The sequence below is a fragment of the Oncorhynchus tshawytscha genome, linkage group LG20, assembly GCF_018296145.1.
Source record: "Oncorhynchus tshawytscha isolate Ot180627B linkage group LG20, Otsh_v2.0, whole genome shotgun sequence".
Classification (NCBI taxonomy): domain Eukaryota; kingdom Metazoa; phylum Chordata; class Actinopteri; order Salmoniformes; family Salmonidae; genus Oncorhynchus; species Oncorhynchus tshawytscha.
The window spans coordinates 29,873,543-29,887,789 of record NC_056448.1 but is presented as its reverse complement, the minus strand read 5'-3'; the positions used below and the strand labels follow the sequence as shown (position 1 = coordinate 29,887,789).

The 14,247-nt window shown below is 43.3% G+C and overlaps 1 protein-coding gene across 1 annotated transcript in view; it reads right to left on the bottom strand.

Moving 5' to 3' along the window:
• LOC112219928 (mucin-12) overlaps positions 1–2,340 on the bottom strand; it is a 30,034-nt gene extending 27,694 nt beyond the window's left edge. Inside the window, exon 1 of the mRNA XM_042302034.1 lies at positions 2,070–2,340. The gene's annotated coding sequence lies outside the window, so the exon portion shown is untranslated. The remainder of the gene's footprint in view (positions 1–2,069) is intronic.
• Positions 2,341–14,247: the final 11,907 nt, after the last annotated feature.

Here is a 14,247-nt window from a genome sequence, read left to right as displayed (position 1 = left end):
TGCAAATAGTTCGGGTAACCATTTGGTTATCTGTTCAGGAGTCTTATGGCTTGGGGGTAAAAACTGTTGAGAAGCCTTTTTGTCCTAGACTTGGCACTCCGGTACCACTTGCCATGCGGTAGTAGAGAGAACAGTCTATGACTGGGGTGGCTGGGGTCTTTAACAATTTTCAGGGCCTTCCTCTGACACCGCCTGGTGTAGAGGTCCTGGATGGCAGGCAGCTTTGCCCCAGTGATGTACTGGGCCGTACGCACTACCCTCTGAAGTGCCTTGCGGTTGGAGGCCAAGCAATTGCCGTACCAGGCAGTGATGCAACCAGTCAGGATGCTCTCGATGTTGCAGCTGTAGAACCTTTTGAGGATCTCAGGACCCATGCCAAATATTATTAGTTTCCTGAGGGGGAATAGGCTTTGTCGTGCCCTCTTCACGACTGTCTTGGTGTGTTTGGACCATTCTAGTTTGTTGTTGATGTGGACACCAAGGAACTTGAAGCTCTCAACCTGCTCCAGTACATCCCCATCGATGAGAATGGGGGTGTCCTCGGTCCTCCTTTTCCTGTAGTCCACAATCATCTCTTTAGTCTTGGTTACGTTGAGGGAGAGGTTGTCATTCTGGCACCACCCAGCCAGGTCTCTGACCTCCTCCTATAGGCTGTCTCGTCGTTGTCGGTGATCAGGCCTACCACTGTTGTGTCGTCTGCTAACTTGATGATGGTGTTGGAGTCGTTCCTGGCCATGCAGTCGTGGGTGAACAGGGAGTACAGGAGGGGGCTGAGTACGCACCCCTCGGGAGCTCCAGTGTTGAAGATCAGTGTGGCAGATGTGTTGCTACCTAACCTCACCACCCGGGGGCGGCCCGTCAGGAAGTCCAGGATCCAGTTGCAGAGGGAGCTGCTTAGTCCCAGGGTCCTTAGCGTAGTGATGAGCTTTGAGGGTACTATGGTGTGGAACGCTGAGCTGTAGTCAATGAATAGCATTCTCACATAGGTGTTCCTTTTGTCCAGGTGGGGAAGGGCAGTGTGGAGTGCAATAGAGATTGCATCCTCTGTGGATATGTTTGGGCGGTATGCAAATTGGAGTGGGTCTAGGGTTTCTGGGATAATGGTGTTGATGTGAGCCATTACCAGCCTTTCAGTAGACTATGTACTTAACATGATTTTTTTTGTTTAGCCTTTGTGTTGAAATGCCTACATGCTAAATTTACTACAACCTACTTCACTTCACTATGGTGTTGAAAGGTAAAACACAAATACACAGAGCTAGGAGCCCTATTGTCTGACAATAGAGAGTGGTGCTGTTCTTGAACAGGGGAACCAATGGACAAGAGACCCATGACTATAAAAGCTACAGCCACTAAGTAGGATAATGGAACTAATAAAAACCTTGTTGGGACACTGCGTTGAGTCGTATTGGAACAATCAGTGAAATGACACACTGAAAACAGCTTTGACAAGCAGGGACATCTCCAGCAGCTCCGTAGAAAATGGCTAAACACACACACACACCTGGCTGAAGCTGAGGGCAATGGGGACAACTTCACTCCAGATGTTCCTTCGCGCAATTGGACAACTGTGACGTGCGCCACTCAGAGGCGTCCCGAAACAGAAATTATAAATTCGCTTGCCTCTCGATCGTCTACAGCAGCAGCTGTGCTGAAAAGGTTATATGTTGTCGATCACTGTAAATGGCCTGGCCATTAAAGCGCTAACCCCTGGTGTGATGTCTGTTAATGGAGCTGTTGTAGGCTATAGGTCCTCGATCATTGAGAACCTTCCTCAACCTGACCACCCAAACACATCTCTCTTTGAATGCCCGTGGATATACAGTATAGACGGTGATAAATCACAACAAGCAAAGCGTGAAAAATGTCAATGAGCAGACATCAATGTGAACCATCACCTACAACAGAGGCCTTGTTACAAAGACGTCCACTGCAAATCGACTCATATGCGACGGAGAAAACGGCAGTTTATTAAAAAGTAATAATAAGACTACCCTTACTTAGCCTATGACAAATGACAACAGGCATATATAAAAAAGCAATTCGATCAAGCAACGATAATATCCTACCTTGGGTCCAGATATCCACCAACTAAGTTTTCGATCAAGTTTCCAAAGATTCCGGATTCTAGTTCTAGAACCAGACTAATATACGTTCTAGTTCCCGCTGTATAGAGCTCTCTTTCTCTCCTCAGAGCGCAGTCTACTCGGACATCAGCTAGGAGTCTCCTCCAATCTGCCCCGGCTTCAAGTTCAAATCCACCTCACACCCACTACTATTATCCGTCACCAGCTAGAGGAGGGGCGCACATGCCCTACACACAAATGTCTATACCGCCCCGTATCATAAAACACAAGGGGGTAGAGAGAGAGAGAGAGAGAGAGAGAGATGGGGTTGCCTAAAACAATTTATGCTCCATAAGTTAAAATGACTCAGTAGCGCACCCAGGCAGAATCCCAACAAAATAAGTTACCGGTAATCATTTCACAATGTTTTCAATGTCCTCCGGGATGCGATATAAAGGATGCCATATAAGATAACTGTCTTTCCATCATTGTCTGTGTGTAGCCCCCCCCCAAAACAGATCATAATCAAACCACAGTTAACATACTAGAGAACACAACAGCCCTTGTTATATTTTATCTTAGCCTTCACTTTATTTTATTTCACTGTATTAGAGTTTCATACACATAAGGAACTGACACTTTTGTTCATCATCTTAAAATAAGCACCCTGAGCTTTAGTTCATGTTCCTCCATCTTGAGGATACAAATATCCCTTACGTTATTATAAATGATCCCATTTGGTAAACAATGGTACAGTATAAAAATACTTCATCACTTCTGTCTATTTAACAGTCTATTTGGCATCCTCTGTAATTCTGTTCAGTAGTTTCAGTGATAGAGGATGGCACAGGATTGAGTGGTCGGGGAGTTCTATACAGCTGGAACTAGAACGTCTTGATAGGCGGAGAGATGGAGGATAGAGCAAGGGTGGCCAACCCTTTTCTCTAGAGCTAGTGGGCTTTAGTTCCAGCCCTGCCATTACACCTGATTCAGCTTGCCAAGGTCCTTATGATGAGCAGCTGATTAGTACCAGGTGTTGGCCACACCTGTGTAGAGGGATAGAGAGACAGAGAAAGCAAGGGATGGAGGATAGAGAGGGAAAATAGTGAGTGATAGAATATCCCAATGTGCTCCCTACCCCTTCCCCTTGGCCCTAACCCTTTGATGTTTGCAGATGTGGAAGGAATGTGGTGGAAGCTCCATCACTACACTGCTTATACCTATCCAGATCTTGTAGATTTACAAACATATAAGGGTTAATTAGGGCTAAGGGGTAGGGGTAGGGAGCGAGCTGGGACCAGCTGATAGAGTGACAGAGAAGTAAGTGATGGAGGATAGAGAGATAAAAGGAGTGAGGGATAGGCAGAATTTGATGGAGGAGTGAAAAGTCAATACTCAGAAGTCCTTAAACAGGTCTTCAGAGTCAGGACTAACATCAGTAGAACGCTGGAGAGCCTGATCCTCATTGGTTGCAGCCTTGGACGATGACGGGGTTCCCTCCTTCCAACACACACACTAAAACGTCAGTATAATCCAAACAGTAAAACAATGTACTGATATTTATTGCATGTACTCCATCAGAGCAATGAGAGTGTGCTGGGTTCTTTTTTTTCTCGAACCATGGCTGTATACCTGTATGAAAACCACATTGGAATGTATGCTACTGAGATTCAAACCAATGGCTGTATAACCTGTATGAAAACCACATTGGAATGTATGCTACTGAGATTCAAACCAATGGCTGTATAACCTGTATGAAAACCACATTGGAATGTATGCTACTGAGATTCAAACCAATGGCTGTATACCTGTATGAAAACCACATTGGAATGTATGCTACTGAGATTCAAGTGCAAGGAAGGAAGGGGGGGAACAGGTCATTGGGCTAATGAAGCAGGTTTACAGCCTGGTCTCCATGTGGAAACAGGAAGTGTGTATCAGGTAGCCTGTTAGGCAGGACTGGAAACATATGGGCATGTTGAATACCTGTGTGTGTGTGTGTGTGTGTGTGTGTGTGTGTGTGTGTGTGTGTGTGTCTGTCAGGGACAGCAGGGGAAAATAAAACATCAGCTTCACTCACCCGCTGAACGACCTACATCAAACAGAAGACAGTAGTGTGATTGACTACAGTCGGTCTGACACCACAGGTTGGCTTGTTAAAGGGTTCAACTTTTATACATTTTTACCAATTTATATCAGGTTTTCACTACATTTAGTATAGTATAGCATAGTGTTACTCATCCTGAAACACTCAAAGACTCATATCAACCCTGGAGGCAACACTCACAGGGAGAGATGGACTTCAATATAGAGTTTATGACACACACACACACACACACACACACACACACACACACACACACACACACACACACACACACACACACACACACACACACACACACACACACACACACACACACACAGACACACACAGACACAGACACACACAGACACACACAGACACACACAGACACACACACAGCACAGATGCACACATACACACACACTCAAACCATTAACACTCCCCCCAAAAGTTCAAACAAAACATGTGAACCATTTTCACACACTTTGAGCTCTCTCCTGTGTGGAAACAGTGTGTCAGTAGTTGGGAGCAATTTAAACTGTGTGTGTGTGTGTACTCATCTGAAAGCTGAGTCACTCCACTGTAACATACTACAGTGACTGCTAATGAGTAAACAGGTTTGATACACACCACTTTAACAGAGATATTAGTTATAATGCTGAACTAACAGCAGAACCTAACATCACTATCACAACAAACTCCTCACTTCCTTCACCATCTAACAGTCCCATTGTTAAACACCCCAATGTCAATGTGGTGTGTGTGTGTGTGTGTGTGTGTGTAGTGTATGAAGAGAGCAAAGCCATTCAACTTGTTAGAAATCATTATCACCAATATGAACACATTTAAACTCCTGAAAGTAGTTGGGCAAGGTGAGATCACACAGACATAGGGGAGTGCATGGAGAGATGAGAACAGTAGACTACGGATGGACACACATACATACGGGTGGTCCTGTGACACATCAGTAACCCCCTCCATGGTAATGCTTCTGTATGAAACAGAAGGTAGTACTGACTGATGTAAACACAGGTCCGTCTCTGAGCCTCAGATGGAGGAGATTAGTGTGTGTGTGTGTGTGTGCCAGGTATTGTTTACAAATCCAGTCACATGCAACCACACACATGGAGTACACACACAGAGCTGTATCAATACCAGCGATTATAAGTGCTTATCGTTTGCAGAGCTTGTGTGTGTGTGTGTGTGTGTATACGTGTGTGTGTGTGTACGTGTGTGTGTGTATCTGTGTGTGTGTGTACTGCAGTCTATCTTAAAACAGAGAGGGCCAGTTTGTCATGGGAAAATCAACCTATGCACAGCAGAACTGTAAACTGACAAATGCATTCTCTTGAACTAGTATAAAGCCTTTAACACAAGGACATGACAATAATACCATGTTTTACATAATCATTCTTATGAGAGCTACCAGTGGACTGTCAGTCTGCTCAACCTCCTTTGCTTTACCCAGAATCGACCAGGTGAATCCAGGTGAAAGTTATGATCTCAAGGCCATCAGACTGTTAAACAGCCACCACTAACATTGAGTGGCTACTGCCAACACACTGTCAATGACACTGACTCTACTCCAGCCACTTTAATAATGGGAATTGATGGGAAATGATGTAAATATATCACTAGCCACTTTAAACAATGCTACCTTATATAATGTTACTTACCCTACATTATTCATCTCATATGCATACGTAGATACTGTACTCTATATCATCAACTGCATCCTTATGTAATACATGTATCACTAGCCACTTTAACTATGCCACTTGGTTTACATACTCATCTCATATGTATATACTGTACTCGATATCATCTACTGTATCTTGCCTATGCTGCTCTGTACCATCACTCATTCATATATCCTTATGTACATATTCTTTATCCCCTTACACTGTGTATAAGACAGTAGTTTTTTTGGAATTGTTAGTTAGATTACTTGTTCGTTATTACTGCATTGTCGGAACTAGAAGCACAAGCATTTCGCTACACTCGCATTAACATCTGCTAACCATGTGTATGTGACAAATAAAATTTGATTTGATTTGATTTGATTTGATCCCTTATTGATGTCACTTATTAAATCCACTTCAATGTAGATGAAGGGGAGGAGACAGGTTAAAGATGGATGTTTAAGCCTTGAGACAATTGAGACATGGATTTTGTAGGAGTGCCATTCAGAGGGTGAATGGGAAAGACAACACATTTAAGTGCCTTTGAACGCGGTATGGTAGTAGTTGGTAGGCTCAGCCACACCGGTTTGAGTCAAGAACTTCACAGCTGCTGGTTTTTCACGCTCAACAGTTTCCCATGTGCATCAGTTATGGTCCACCACCAAAAGGACATCTAGCCAACATGACACAACTGTGGGAAGCATTGGAGCCAACATGGGCCAGCATCCTTGTGGAACGCTTTCGACACCTTATAAAGTCCATGCCACGACGAATTGATTCTGTTCTGAGAGCAAAAGGGGGGTGTTCCTAATGTTTGGTATACTCAGCGTACACTACCGTTCCAGTTACGATAGTCATTTACAACATTAACAATGTCTACACTGTATTTCTGATTAATTTGATGTTATTTTAATGGACACAAAAATGTGCTTTTCTTTCAAAACAAAGGAAATGTTTAAGTGACCCCAAATTTTTGAACGGTAGTGTATGTGTAAACCTCTAAATAATGCATGTGTCACACCCTGACCATAGAGAGCCCTTGTTTCTGTATGGTGTAGTAGGTCAGGGCGTGACTAGGGGGTATTCTAGTTTATCATTTATATGTTGTGTTCTAGTTTATATTTTCTATGTTGGTGTTTTGTATGATTCCCAATTAGAGGCAGCTGGTAATCGTTGTCTCTAATTGGGGATCCTATTTAAGTAGATATTTCTCCCACCTGTGTTTGTGGGATATTGTTTTCTGTTTGTGCCTGTGCAACACGTACACACGTTTAGTTGTTCGTTTATTGATTTATTGTTTATTGTTTAAGTTTCACTTTACAATAAATATGTGGAACTCAACATCCGCTGCGCCTTGGTCCTGTTCTTACGACAACTGTGACAGCATGGGACGAGACCCGTAAAACAAGTGCACAATAACACGCAGCATGGAAGCCGATACAACAGCATAGGTACTCACACAACCAACGGACATTATAACAATAACCGACAAGGACAATGGGGAACATATATGTGCCCTCTGTTCCCTCTGTTCCCCATTGTCCTTGTCGGTTCATGTCCGTTGGTTGTGTGAGTACCTGTGCTGTTGTATCGGCTTCCATGCTGTGTGTTATTGTGCACTTGTTTTACGGGTCTCGTCCCGAGTATTATTTAGAGGTTTACACCTCGCTATTTTGTTTGGGTGGGGAAAATATTACGTATTCTGGCGCCTGTCTCCAATCATTATACAATGTGACATATAGATTGTGTTTGATTACTGCTACTGTGCTATTTGGGTTGCTAAATAAATTTGTCCCACCATTCTTGAATTCTTGCCTTTTTCCCCCTATACATTTGAATTGTTTGACATTTTGCTGCATTGTTAGGAGCTAGTAACACAAGCATTTTGCTGCACCCGCTATAACACCTGCTAAACTGTGTATAAGACGAATAAACTCTCATGTGATTTTCTAACCATCAGACATACAGGATGACTAGACCAGCTGTTATATCAACACCAGACTGCCAGGCTGAGAAATCAATCAGAGCAGAGAGCAGCAGTTAAAACATGGCTGCTTCAGGTCTTATTGTGTTAACAGTTATTTCTCCTGGGGTACCAGCCTTCTCATGACCAGCTGGACCACCTGAAGCTACCGTGTGTGTGTGTGTGTGTGTGTGTGTGTGTGTGTGTGTGTGTGTGTGTGTGTGTGTGTGTGTGTGTGTGTGTGTGTGTGTGTGTGTGTGTGTGTCTGTGTGTTCCAGTCTAAAACACAATCAGCATTACCATAAAGCCAGAGAGCCTGCAGGAGAGCAGGTGTTTTCTACAGGTTGTTCTCCTCCATACTGCAGGAGAGCAGGTGTTTTCTACAGGTTGTTCTCCTCCATACTGCAGGAGACCAGGTGTTTTCTACAGGTTGTTCTACTCCATACTGCAGGAGACCAGGTGTTTTCTACAGGTTGTCCTCCACCATACTGCAGGAGACCAGGTGTTTTCTACAGGTTGTTCTACTCCATACTGCAGGAGACCAGGTGTTTTCTACAGGTTGTCCTCCACCATACTGCAGGAGACCAGGTGTTTTCTACAGGTTGTCCTCCACCATACTGCAGGAGACCAGGTGTTTTCTACAGGTTGTCCTCCCCCATACTGCAGGAGACCATGGACCAATAAAAACACTGTTCTGTTCTGTTGAATCTCCTCTCCTTCTCCCCTCCTCAGAACTAGGAGGCAGTGTCATTATGTCTTCTTCATCTGTCACTGCATGACAGCCACAAGCAGATCCATGACACCAGGAACGATGTCACACAGTTAAGTACGTGGTGACAGAATGACGAATAAGAGATCCTTAAGAGCTAGCCTCTTTAATGACACTTGGAATTTATTAGGATCCCCATTAGCCACCGCAAAAGCATCAGCTACTCTTCCTGGGTCCACATGAACATGAACAAATAGATAGCACAGAACATTATTAGTCAAGGACTGAAATATATACATTTTTAAAAATCACACAGTGTACATATCAGTACATACACACAATACTGTATATAGGTCTAATACTGTATATAGGTCTAATAAAGTGAATTACAATACAATATATATAAAATGGCTGTCTCTTCACAGTCCCTTTTGTGCATTAAGGTGTTTTTAATCTGTTTTGTAAACTGGTTTAATGCTAGCTTGAGTTACCTGGGGTGGCAGAGAGGTCCATGAAGTCATGGCTCTATTTAATACTGTGTGTTTCCTAGCCTCTGTTCTGGACCTGGGGACTGTGTCTTGTGTTGTACCGATGAGTGTCCGAACTGTGTGCCAACTGCTTGAACAGACAGTTTGGTACCTTCAACACATCAATACCTCGCACAAAGACCAATAGTGATGAAGTCAATCTCTCTTCAACTTTGAGCCAGGAGAGACTGACATGCATGTTACTGACACTTTCCCTCTGTGTACATCTACAGCTGAAGTCGGAAGTTTACATACACTTAGGTTGGAATCATTAAAACTCGTTTTTCAACCACTCCACACATTTCTTGTTAACAAACTATAGTTTTGGCATGTACTTTGTGCATGACACAAGTCATTTTTCCAACAATTGTTTACACAATTGTTTAACTTATAATTCACTATATCACAATTCCAGTGGGTCAGAAGTTCACATACACTAAGTTGACTGTGTCTTTAATCAGCTTGGAAAATTCCAGGAAATTATGTCATGGCTTTAGAAGCTTCTGATAGGCTAATTGACATAATTTGAGTCAATTGGAGGTGTACCTGTGGATGTATTTCAAGGCCTAATTTCAAACTCACTGCCTCTTTGCTTGACATCATGGGAAAATTAAAAAAGAAATCAGCCAGTACCTTAGGGGGAAAAAATTGTAGACCTCCACAAGTCTGGTTCATCCTTGGAAGAAATTTCCAAATGCCTGAAGGTACCACATTCATCTGTACAAACAATAGTACACAAGTATAAACACCATGGGACCACACAGCCATCATACCGCTCAGGAAGGAGACACGTTCTGTCTCCTAGAGATGAACATACTTTGGTGTGAAAAGGGCAAATCAATCCCAGAACAACAGCAAAGGACCTTGTGAAGATGCTAGAGGAAACAGGTACAAAAGTATCTATATCCACAGTAAAACGAGTCCTATATCGACATAACCTGAAAGGCCGCTCAGCAAGGAAGAAGCCACTGCTCCAAAACCACAATAAAAAAAGCCAGACTACGGTTTGCAACTGCACATGGGGACAAAGATCGTACTTTTTGGAGAAATGTCCTCTGGTCTGATGAAACAAAAATAGAACTGTTTGGCCATAATGACCATCGATATGTTCGGAGGAAAAAGGGGGAGGCTTGCAAGCCAAAGAACCCCATCCCAACCGTGAAGCACGGGGGTGGCAGCATCATGTTGTGGGGGGTGCTTTGCTGCAGGAGGGACTGGTGCACTTCACAAAATAGATGGCATCTTGAGGAAGGAGAAGTATGTGGATATATTGAAGCAACATCTCAAGACATCAGTCAGGAAGTTAAATCTTGGTTGCAAATGAGTCTTCCAAATGGACAATGACCCCAAGCATACTTCCAAAGTTGTGGCAAAATGGCTTAAGGACAACAAAGTCAAGGTATTGGAGTGGCCATCAAAAAGCCCAGACCTCAATCCCATAGAAAATGTGTGGGTAGAACTGAAAAAGTGTGTGTGAGCAAGGAGGCCTACAAACCTGACTCAGTTACACCAGCTCTGTCAGGAGGAATGGGCCAAAATTCACCCAACTTATTGTGGGAAGCTTGTGGAAGGCTACCCAAAACGTTTGACCCAAGTTAAACGATTTAAAGGCAATGCTACTAAATACTAATTGAGTGTATGTAATCTTCTGACACACCGGGAATGTGATGAAAGAAATAAAAGCTGAAAGAAATAATTCTCTCTACATTTATTCTGACATTTCACATTATTGAAATAAAGTGGTGATCCTAACTGACCTGACAGGGAATTTTTACTATGATTAAATGTCAGGAATTGTGGAAACTGAGTTTAAATGTATTTGGCTAAGGTGTATGTAAACATCCGACTTCAACTGTAAGTGCGATGTGTGCTGCTTTGTTCTGGACCAACTGCAATTTACCTGTAACATGTCTGGTAGACTGAGATGTCAAGAAGGCAGAGCTTCCTGGCCTATCATGGACAGACCTCTTCCCCTTTTAGCAACCATTGAGTCTATATGTTTTGACCATGACAGCTTGCTATCTATGGTTTCACCCAGCCGTTTCCTCTCCTCAACTTGCTTAATAGCCACGTTATTCAATATTAGATCTAAACGAGGTTTAGTTTTGAGAGAGTGATTTTTCCCAAAAATGTTGCTTTTAGTTTGAGATATTTATCACCAGCCTATTGCTAGTTACCCATTCTTAAACTGACTGGAGCTCTATGTTAAGTGTCTCAGTTATTTATTTTTTGCCACAATGTATTCCGCTACCAACCTCAGCAATTTACTATCCAGGTTGTCGGTACCAGGTGGTTTGTCCTTATTTATAGATAGCAAAAATAAATTAACCTCTTCCACACACACTTTGTGAAACTCAAAACTACAGTCATGGCCAAAAGTTTTGAGAATGACACAAATTTTAATTTCCACAAAGTTTGCTGCTTCAGTGTCTTTAGGTATTTTTGTCAGATGTTACTATGGAATATGAAGTATAATTACAAGCATTTCATAAGGGTCAAAGGCTTTTATTGACAATTACATGAAGTTGATGCAAAGAGTCAATATTTGCAGTGTTGAGCCTTCTTTTTCAAGACCTCTGCAATCCGCCCTGGCATGCTGTCAATTAACTTCTGGGCCACATGTTGACTGATGGCAGCCCATTCTTGCATAATCAATGCTGGGAGTTTCTCAGAATTTGAAGGGTTTTGTTTGTCCACCGGCCTCTTGAGGATTGACCACAAGTTCTCAATGGGATTAAGGTCTGGGGAGTTTCCTGGCCATGGACCCAAAAAATTGATGTTTTGCTCCCCGAGCCACTTAGTTATCACAAGGTGCTCCATTGTGCTGGAAAAGGCATTGTTTTTCACCAAACTGTTCCTGGATGTTTGGGAGAAGTTGCTCTCGGAGGATGTGTTGGTACCATTCTTTATTCATGGCTGTGTTCTTAGGCAAAATTGTGAGTGAGACCACTCCCTTGGCTGAGAATCAACCCCACAAATGAATAGTCTCAGGATGCTTTACTGTTGGCATGCTGATGGTAGCGCTCAACTTGTCTTCTCCGGACAAGCTTTTTTCCAGGTGCCCCAAACAATCAGAAAGGGGATTCATCAGAGAAAAGGTCTTTACCCCAGTCCTCAGCAGTCCAATCCCTGTACCTTTTGCAGAATATCAGTCTGTCCTGATGTTTTTCCTGGAAAGAAGTGGCTTCTTTGTTCTTTGTACCGCTCTCCTTGAAGTTCTTGATGATCCAATAAATGGTTGATTTAGGTGCAATCTTACTGGCAGCAATATCCTTGCCTGTGAAGCCCTTTTTGTGCAAAGCAATGATGACGGCACGTGTTTCCTTGCAGGTAACCATGTTTGACAGAGGAAGAACAATGATTCCAAGCAGCACCCTCCTTTTGAAGCTTCCAGTCTGTTATTCGAACTCAATCAGCATGACAGAGTGATCTCCAGCCTTGTCCTCGTCAACACTCACACCTGTGTTAACGAGAGAATCACTGACACGATGTCAGCTGGTCCTTTTGTGGCAGGGCTGAAATGCAGTGAAATGTTTTTTGGGGGGGATTCAGTTCATTTGCATGGCAAAGAGGGACTTTGCAATTAATTGCAATTCATCTGATAACTCTTCACAACATTCTGGAGTATATGCAAATTGCCATCTCCTCTTCTGTCCTGTCTTCTCCTCTCCTCTCCTCCCATCTCCTGTCTCCTCCTCTATAAACCAACAGTGATGAGTTAATCGCGACAGACCAGTAGCATTGTTGGATTCATCTAATGTTGCATCATACAACATGTTCGTTTACTATGCCAAGCTACTGTCTGTAGGTTATAGGGTGTTTTTATTTATAGGGATTATTTAAGGTACTTTTAAAAGTCAGGCTCTTCCAAGACCCTCTGAGTCGGTCCAAGAGTGACTTAACTCCAGTCAGTCAGCCAAAAGTTTGAGCTCTTTAGCTCTCACAGTAAACATAGACTGCTGGCCTGGTGATGAAATGTTTTCACTGCCTGTCATGTGTGACTCCTGGACAAGAGCAGGGAGAGAGGCTCTGTCACATGTTTATACATGCACTCGCACTGACTCACACACACATTCCAGTGTGCACGTATGCACAAGCGCACAAACACACTCTGTCTGAGAGATGTTGTCACCAATGTGAAGTGGCCAGTGGACCAGTTTATGACAGCTACCATGTAAATCCTATACGCCATTTGGCTCAAATATTTTGGTTTTCAAATGTACAGTATGTCCCTATGTTGTGGCTATTAAAGAGGCAACAGCAGTCTAGTTTGAGAGCTCATCTGAAGCTAGGAGTGTAAAGCTGAACCATCCATAAACACAGACAGAAACAGACTTCCAGTGGAAAAGCCAGGGCCTTTTATATGTCTCTGGCAAAGTTTCAGACAGTGAGAGAGGTGGGGTGGGAGGGAGAGAGAGAGAGGCAGAGAAGTGTGTGTGTGGGGTTGGGCGGGGGCAACGAAGTAACATGTCTATTTCAGAGAAGAGGAATACAGAGAAAGACCAAATCCCAGTGGATGTGTGTTTGGCAGACTGGAAACAAGCTTTCAGGAGACCATGTTGGGAAACTCATCATCACATCACCCCTCTATTTCTCAGCCACCTTTTCCTCTATTTGTGTCTGTGAGTGCGTGTGTGTGTGTGTGTGTGGGGGGGGCTATTTTCAATCACAGGTGTAACACCCTCACTAGGTAGACCCATTTGAGGATTACCTAATGATTTACAGTTTGGCAGTACACATATCTGAGAAGGAAACATGGAGAGACTTACCAGAGAGAGAGAGAGAGAAGAGAGAGAGAGAGAGAGAGAGAGAGAGTGTTTACTGTTATTTTTTACTGTTTATTTCACTTTTGTTTATTATCTATTTCACTTGCTTTGGCATGCCAATAAAGCCCTTTGAATTGAATTGAGAGAGAGAGTGTGCGAGAGGGAGAGTGTGAGTGAGTGAGGCTGTGTGTGTGTGTGCGTTGTATCAGTATGTCTGTTTCTGCGCTGGCTCTGGGGTTGGTCTCTTAGCAACCGTGTCAGGAGGTTGCAGGTGACGGAAGTGGCGTTTACGGCAGGGCACCATGTCTGTGATGTCATTCAGACTGTCATCCAATGGGCTTTGGCTACGCAATGTCCCTGAGGAGAGAACGTGCAGGAGTCAGTACAGAGGTTAAATATATGAATTTAACCTTTGAGCTACTGAGTCACATAGAGTCAATATAGGAGT